The following is an 8,709-nucleotide window of genomic DNA, read 5'->3' on the forward strand; positions in this document are numbered from 1 at the left end:
AGACAGCCCGGCCAACATGGTGAAACTCTGTCTCTACTAAAAATACAAAAATTAGCAGGGCATGGTGGTGCAAGCCTGTAATCCCAACTACTCGGGAAGCTGAGGCAGGAGAATTGCTTGAACCTGGGAGGCAGAGGTTGCAGTGAGCCAAGATCACACCACTGCACTCCAGCCTGGATGACAGAGCAAGACTGTGTCTTAAAAAATAAAATAGAGCTCTCAGCGCCGCTCCCAGCCACAGCCTCCCGTGTGCTTCACTCAGCTCCAACATGACAAAAATCTCCAGCCCTACAGAGACTGAGCAGTGCATCGAGTCCCTGATTGCTGTTTTCCAGAAGTATGCTGGAAATGATGGTTACAACTACACTCTCTCCAAGAGGGAGTTCCTGAGCTTCATGAATACAGAACTGGCTGCCTTCACAAAGAACCAGAAGGACCCCAGTGTCCTTGACCGCATGATGAAGAGACTGGATACCAACAGTGATGGGCAGCTGGATTTCTCAGAATTCCTGAATCTGATTGGTGGCCTGGCTATGGCTTGCCATGAATCCTTCCTCAAGGCTGTCCCTTCCCAGAAGCGGACCTGAGGACCCCTTAGGCCTGGCCTTCAAACCCACCCCATTTGCTTCCAGCCTTTCTGTCATCATCTCCACAGTCCACACATTACCCTTGAGCCCAGCACACCAGCCACCTCATGCAGGCCCACCTGCAGATAGCAATAAAGCAATGTCACTTTTTTAAAACATAAAAAAATAAATAAAATAAAATAATAATAATAAAAGTAAAATAAAAAAATTTAAATGGGGCACCAGAGTCTCAGTAGCTGGAAAATCCTGTAAAATATCATCTAAAACCATCCAGTCAGTCATTCTTTCAATATTACCTGTTGAATGCTTACTCTGAGCAATATTTTGGGCTAGAAGCCACATTGAAGAGAAAAGAGGTCTGAATTCTATTTTTAAACAAGGTAAGGTGTACCATTTTGTAATGGGATAGCATCTCGCTAAATTATTTAGTTTACTGTGACTCTCACACCCAACTCATAAGGTTCTTGGTAGTGTTTAAAAGCATGGATCCTGTTATGGTTAGGGTTTCTTTCTTTCTTTCTTTTTTTTTTTTTGTTTTTTTTTTTTTTTGAGACAGTCTCATTCTGTCATCCAGACTGGAGTGCAAGGGTGCGAGCTCAGCTCACTGCAACCTCCACCTCCTGGGTTCAAGTGATTAAGTGATTCCTGTGCTTCAGTCTCCTGAGTAGCTGGGGCTACGGTTGTGTACCACTATGCCTGGCTAATTTTTGTATTTTAAGTAGAGACAAGGTTTCTCCATATTGGCCAGGCTGGTGTCGAACTCCTGACCTCAAGTGATCCTCCTGCCTTGACCTCCCAAAGTGCTGGGATTACAGGCATGAGCTCCCGTGCCTGGCCTGATTAGTTCTTTGTGTCAACTTTGCTAGGCTATAGTACTGTTATCCAATAAAAGATTCATCTAAGTGTTACTGTGAAGGTATTTTGTAGATGTGGTTAACATCTACAATCAGTTGATTGTATTTTTCTTAAATTTTTAAATTTCTGAGATAGAGTCTTGCTCTGTTGCCCAGGCTGAAGTGCAGTGGTATAATCACAGCTTACTGCAGTCTTGACCTCCAAGGCCCAAGCAATCCTCCGACGTCACCCTCTAAAGTAGCTGGGACCACAGACATGTGCTACCATGCCTGGCTAATTTTTTTTTAAACTTTTGTAGAGATGGAGTTTCCCTATGATGCCCAGGCTGGATGGATGACTTTAAGGAAAAGAGATTTTCCTTGATACTGTGGGTGAGTCTCACATGACTAGTTAAAAGGCTGAAAAGAAAAACTGAGTTTTCCCTGAGAAAGAAGAAATTCTAGGTAAAGAGTGAACTACGAGCTCCTGTCTAGAGTTTCCAGCCTGCCAGCCTTCCCTGAAGATATGGGACTTGCCAGCCTCTCCAATTGCATAAACCAATCCTATTGGTTCTGTTTTTCTGGAGAACTGATTTTCTGTTTTTTCTGGAGAAGTCCAGTTATCCTGGAGGATGGACACAGATGGTAATCAAACCCCTTGGGTTCAAAGCCAGGCTCTGCCACATCCCCATCTGGGTGTCCTTTTTACCTTTGTTGCCACATTTGTAAAATGGGGATGATAACAGTAACCTAATGTGTAGGAATCAGAAACATCCCTGGCATAGAATAATTCTATGGTTCCAAGTTGCACAAAATTCTTTATTTCTTAGCTGGAAAACCTGAGCTATCTTTATTCCTAACAATTTGCCATCAACCAAACACAATGACTCTTTCCCACAACAAAAACTAAACAGCTTTAGGACAACAGCTCCTCTCCAGGCACGCCAGCCTAACCCCACTCAAAGGAATGATGCAGCAAAGCTGAGGTCACAGCACTTCTGGAACACTCTTCATTCTCCAAGTGCTCAGCTGCTAAAAACAGCTGAGCTTAAAGAGGCTGCCAGGAAACAGACTCCACACAGAGCTATTTCTACTATTTGCAAGAGTGGGAGTTTTAGAAAGGGGTCCTAATCATTCCCTCTGTTCCCACTGTTAATCCCTACAGCAACTTGCCATGGCCACTTGGGATGAAAGATTAAAAGAGGAATCAGTGTTGTTTTTGTGGACACACATTTTAGGGGGAGAATATAATGATACTGCTGATGGTGATGATAACTTTTACTGTACACTTACTAGGTGCCAGACACTGCTCTCAGGGCTAAACATTAACTCATGTAAACCTCAGAACAACCCCGAGGTAGACACTTTTAGGTTGGTGCAGACGTCACTGCAGTTTATGTCATTAAAAGTAATGGCAAGAACAGGTGCAGTGGCTTATGAGGTCAGGAGTTCAAGAGCAGCCTTACCAATATGGTGAAACTCCTCTCTAGTAAAAATACGAAAATTAGTTGGTCGTGGTGGCACATGCCTGTAGTCCCAGCTACTTGGGAGGCTGAGGCAGGACAATCGCTTGAACCCGGGAGGCAGAGGTTGTAATGAGCCAAGATCGTGCCACTGCACTCCAGCCTGGGTGACAGAGTGAGACTCCATCTCAACAACAACAACAACAACAACAAGAAGTAATGGCAAAAACAGCAATTACTTCTGCACCAACCTAACAGAACCATCCTCATTGCACAGATAAACAGAAAGTGGCCAAGGTGAAATCTGAACCAGGCTTTCGGGCTCTCCCTCATGTGCATGCTACCTGAGCCTGGATTGTGAAGAGGGAGGAGGGAGGCGAGGGAACAAGTACAAAACGGGGCTGTGATTGATGGGAGTGCTTGGCAAGCCTGAGTTCAATCAATGGTTAAATCAGCTTATTTTAAATGAAACAAATTTCCAAGACTGAAGTAGAAGCAATCACACACCATGTTCCTCCCTGAATATCTTTTGTTCAAGTGTATAATTTGTGCCCACTTTTATACATAAATATCAAAGCTCACAAAAGATTCATGCTATGGTATTTCAAACTTTCATCTTCATATAAAAAAAGTAAGGAAAAGCGATTTTGAAATTCTCATTTATCCAGTAGCAGTGCAATGAAATCAAACACCTGCTTACTTGAAAAATGATAAAACACATTTATTCTCATTTGCTCCTATATTACACCGAGTTTTCCCTATAGGACTTCACATTGATAAAGACATTCTGTTCTACAGGATTCCTGTGAACTAAGTCTTAGAAGACTTTTCTGGAATATCTTCTTATACCTCAGAGAACAAAAAAGATAAACAGGATCAGATTCTATCAGAAACTGGTAAATTTTCCTATTAGGAAGATAGACTGGGTTTCAGATACTCCTGTCCAACTTCTCTGGCTCTCAATATTTTTCTATGCCCTAGGAACATGAAGTGAACAATTTACTTTTACCCCAGAGACCTGCCTATAGTCATGCTGTCCTTTGGCTTACAGTCCCTTGGAGCTAAGCAGGATCATACAGAATCCTGGGTCAGAGGAGAAATTAAGAAGGGGAGGCTGAGCATGGTGGCTCACACCTGTAATCCCAGCACTTTGGGAGGCTGAGGCAGGCAGACTACTCGAGGTTGGGATTTCGAGACAGCCTGACCAACGTGGAGAAACTCCGTCTCTACTAAAAATAAAAAATTAGCCGGGCGTGGTGGCACATGCCTGTAATCCCAGCTACTCGGGAGGCTGAGGCAGGAGAATCACTTGAACCCAGGAGGTGGCTGCAGTGAGTTGAGATCGCACCATTGCACTCCAGCCTGGGCAACAAGAGTGAAACTCCATCTCAAAAAAAAAAAGGAGGGGGGGATTTCTCAGATATCTATGAGATGTGGAAGTTCCATAAATGAAGTTTACACCAAGTCCCGAGACCTGATTTTGGCCAACTATATAAATTTCCCTTGCTGTGGAACTCTTTCCAGAGATAGAAGCATCAAGAATAATGCAACCCTCCTGCTAATGTTTGCACCTAGAGAGGCTATGCTGACAACCATCAGGTCTTCACATCCCATGAACATCTTTGTGTACCTAGCTGAGGTCCCCAAGCTCAAGAAGGGCACCCTGGAATTCTGGGGACATAAAGTCCTTCTCTGGGGGCACCTGCCTCTCCCCTTGCTGGGTCCTGTCTTCCAGGTATTTTACTGGAGCAGCACCAGCAGAAGATGGGAGAGGGAAGCTGCCTTCTCTCCATCTTGCCTGTAAAAATGGGCTGGTCATACTGGCATTCTTCATTTATGAGTTCCCTGCCCTGAGGAACAGATTGGGATGGATGTTCACAGAGTGCTTTAAGAGGCTTACAATCGGCCAGGCGCGGTGGCTCACGCATATAATCCCAGCACTTTGGGAGGCTGAGGCGGGTGGATCACGAGGTCAAGAGATGGAGACCATCCTGGTCAACAAGGTGAAACCCCATCTCTACTAAAAACACAAAAATTAGCTGGGCATGGTGGAGCACGCCTGTAGTCCCAGCTACTCGGGAGGCTGAGGCAGGAGAATTGCTTGAACCCAGAAGGCAGAGGTTGCGGTGAGCCGAGATCCTGCCATTGCACTCCAGTCTGGGTAACAACAGCGAAACTCCGTCTCAAAAAAAAGAAAAAAAAGAGGATTACATCCTTTAAAAAATCTATAAAATTATTACAAAAAAGAATAAGCCAACAAAACACTCCCTCCTGAAACTGTTTCCTTTGGGTAATAACATGAAAACATTTCCCATTGAGAGCTCTCTCACAAGAAAAAAACCTTCACTGTCAGATGTCTGGGTTTCCAATATTGAGATTCCTAGTTTTTGTGTTCTCTGAATGTATGTATGTGTGTGTATACATAAACACACACATATATAATTTAGTTAAAATATAGTATGTGTATGTGTGTACATGTGTATATACATATTAATATATGCATATATAATTTGGTTAAAATATAGTTAAAAACAACTGAGCAATGTTCCAGCTAGTCCTTCCAGACCAGTTTTGTAAATTCTGCAAGGCACCTCCTCAAAACACCATCCTTTAAAAGCAGCAAGACATAGCCTACTGCTGACTCCCTATGGCCAGAAAGGACACCCAGACAAGAGGCCTTCACCAGTATCATCTGTCCTGGGTAAGAGCCAACAGCCACAGCACAGCTTCACCTTATGCACCAACTTGGTTAAGAAAGAAAATCCTGAGGTTTCAAGGCTGGGTTAAGAGGGCCAACAGGCTCTCAGTTAACTTAGTTGCAAATGTAAGCAGCATCTAGTTCCACAATGCCAAGTATTGCCCAGTCTGGGAGCAAAAAACGCTCCTGCCTCTTTTTTTTTTTTAATGAATGGCAATTTAAAATAACTTTATGCTAAAGATTTACCTTTAACTTGTCTGCTAACCAATTATCAAAGCAACAGTGCAACACAGAATTCTGTCTTTGGCTGTCACCTCACATGTCAAGGCGCTGCAGCGCTGACTTGCAAGGTGTTTAGACAGCTGGCAAGAGACTGAGTGCATGGAGGCTGCGGAAAGCCTGTTTCAGGCTTCCATTCGGTTCATCTGCTTTCCCATGGGCAAGCAGCCACCGCACAGAGCCACCCCAGTCTTAGGTCAGCAGACAATATGGGCGAAGTCTGCAAAAGACGCACTGGTTTGGGTGTGGTCACTGGCAAAGGAAAGCACTGGTCCCCTAGCAGCGGCTCAGAAACCAAGAGCCGCACCCTTGGCGGGTCATTTCTACCCGCTTCTCTGCAATTTCACCACAATCCGCACCAACCCTTACGGCTCCCCCTAGGAGAGCATACTCGGACTCAGACCGCCTCGGCAGACAAAGCCGCTGCTCTGGGAACCCGCGCTGCACCGAGGCGACCTACAGCCTCTGGTCTCTGCGTCGCCGCCCAGCAGCTCCGCGCCGCTAACCACACCGCCTCTTGGCTGCAGGTAGACAGCGTTGGGCAGACGGCGCTGCATCAGAAGGTACCCAGCCGGGAGGGGCTGTCTACAGGCCCCCAGGCGAGGGGAGCGCCTCCCACCCGGGATTCCTGGCGGGGTCGGGCCCCCACACAACCCCAAAGACAGCACGTGCCTGGAGGTTCTGCAAGGAATATTGCCGGTACCAGAAAACGCACCCTTGCGTCCTGGGGGATGGACCCTGGTTCGTTATGGGGAGAACACCAGGGTCGGCTATTGTTCTCCGGGTCTCCCCGAAGGGAGATGTCCCGTTTGCTGCCTCCCTGGCAGCACCTGCCGCTGGGCAAAGCCTTTGAGCTCCTCGAGAAAAGGGCGTGCCGGGGGCGCCGCATAAGATCTCAAAACCCTAAGCGAGTCGCTACCAGCTGGTTTAAAGCTTGGAGACAAAGCTCCTCACCGGGCCAGCTCGGTCCTGGATCCACTATCCTGGGTCCCTAGCCAGGGTCCGCAGGCCACGCCCAGCCGGCCACCTGGGTCGCCGGGCCCAGCGCCTGGAGCTGAGGGTCTTCGGCCCGAGACCACCTCTCAACCGCCTGCTGCTCCCTCCTCCGGAGGCCCCCCTTCCCAGAAGGCTCCCTCCCCCGCACATCGCGGGTCTCCTCCTCCCTCTCGTTCTCCCTCCTCAAACCCAGGCGGTCTCCACCCGCCGGCATCCCTCCTCCCCTCCCCGTTCTTCAGCAGACTCAGCCTTCCCGGGGGCCACCTGCACTGAGAGCTCCATCCCTTGCTCTTCGGACCCGCCCCTGCCCCTTCTCTTTCCTCTTCAAACCCTAGTTCCCACTCCCTGCTCCCCCAGACCCACTACCAGTCCCCACCGAGCTCCCCAGCCTTCCCCATCCCCATCTTTCCTCAACCCAGGCCTCCCCTCGCCCTCTCTCGGCTTCTCTCCAGCTCCTACTCCAGCCCCGTCCCCAGGCTCGGGGCGGCGATGTCCGTGCCCGCCGAGATCGATGCTGCAAGGCGGGCTCCCAAGCTGGGCTCCGGCCGAGGGACCCAGCTCGGCACCTGCTCCGGGCTGGGAAGCCTCAGGAGGCCTTTGTGGCTCGGGAGGGTGGCTCGGAGGAGGCGGACGAGTCCTCTGGAGGCGTCTGCTCCGTCAGCCGGGCAGGTGGAACAGACCGTCGGGTCAGGTCCAAGCTGGGCAGATCGCAACCCGTAGGCGAGAAGGACCGAGGGTGTGTATCTGGGTGGTGTGTGGAACCGGGGACGGCGCGGATCCTGGGACTGGCAGGACTGGCCCCCGGCCAGAGCCGCCCCCGCCCAGCCCTCCAGCAGTCCACTGCACCGCGCCCAGCGAGGGGGGCGGCCCACTGCGTGCTAGGCGCGAAATCCCTCGGCCGAGCCGCCTCCTCACCCGAGTACTCCCCAACCCCGCGAGCACACACATTAAACGCCTACTGTGAGCAAGGCCCGGCGCGGCGCTCTGTGGGCGTACAAAGAGGACCCCAAGAACCCTCCGGCGCAGCCCCGAAGGCCACCTCCCAACCCCAAACCACACCTCCCGCAGCGTCCCCTGAGGCCGGGCCCCAGGTGCAGCCAGCTCCCCGCCCTTTTGTGAGCCTCACGGAAAAACAGAAGGGGGAGAGGAGGATGTCCTAGCCCGGGGGGGTAAGCCCACCGACCCCCCTGCCATCACCCACTCCTCCGGGATGCTGCGGCCGCGGGGGCCCGTGGCTCTGCTCTGTCCGTCTCCGTCTCGCCGCGGCGCCGAAGCTGCGGGTGCTCGGGGCGGCGGCGGCTCCACGCTCGCTCGCTCGGGAGCCGCCTCAGCGCGCCCAGCGCGGGAGTCCGGAGTGGTGAGCGGGGGAGGGGCGCGGGTGGGGGCTGGGAGCGGCCTCCACCAATCACCGCGCGGGCGGCTCCTCCCGCCGCTCCCCACCGTAGCTAGCAGGTTAAGAAGAGGCGGGCACAGGAGGCGCCCGCATCCTCGGCGCCGTGCGCGGCCGCCTCCTGGGGACTACAACTCCCGGCGGACTCTGCGGCAGGGCCGGGGTCCGAGAGCTGTCGGAGGGCGCGGCCGGAGAACTCGCTGACCCCCCTCGCGCCAGGCTCCGCGTTCCCTCGGGTTTCCATGGCGACTCAGGACATTTCACGAAGCCCGGATGCGCCGAGGCACTGGTCCCCTGGGAGGGTCAGGGGGCGGCTCCGGAGGGCAGCCCGTCTCCCCTCCCCCAGCTGGATCCCACCAGAGCGACTGAACAATGCAGCGGACGCGCTGCCCTCGGCCTCGGGACCCCACCGAGGCCGCCTGCTTCGCGCCAAAACCCTCTCCGGCTCTCGCCGGATTGCAGG

General features: G+C 51.4%; 1 protein-coding gene and 1 pseudogene across 5 annotated transcripts in view; one reads left to right on the plus strand and one right to left on the minus strand.

The window, feature by feature from the left end:
- Positions 1-8,207, minus strand: part of DPYSL5 (dihydropyrimidinase like 5) — a 97,619-nt gene extending 89,412 nt beyond the window's left edge. For 2 of the 5 annotated variants that reach the window (XM_054244385.2, XM_017964484.4), the window contains exon 1: positions 8,058-8,207. The gene's annotated coding sequence lies outside the window, so the exon portion shown is untranslated. Of the gene's footprint in view, positions 1-6,814; positions 6,991-7,315; positions 7,843-8,057 lie in introns of those variants that run through there. The other 3 variants (XM_035273584.3, XM_054244383.2, XM_054244384.2) reach the window with 3 other exon arrangements.
- On the plus strand, positions 213-685 carry LOC100387545 (protein S100-A11 pseudogene; annotated as a pseudogene).
- Positions 8,208-8,709: the final 502 nt, after the last annotated feature.

The sequence above is a fragment of the Callithrix jacchus genome, chromosome 14 (assembly GCF_049354715.1).
Source record: "Callithrix jacchus isolate 240 chromosome 14, calJac240_pri, whole genome shotgun sequence".
Taxonomy (NCBI): Eukaryota; Metazoa; Chordata; class Mammalia; order Primates; family Cebidae; genus Callithrix; species Callithrix jacchus.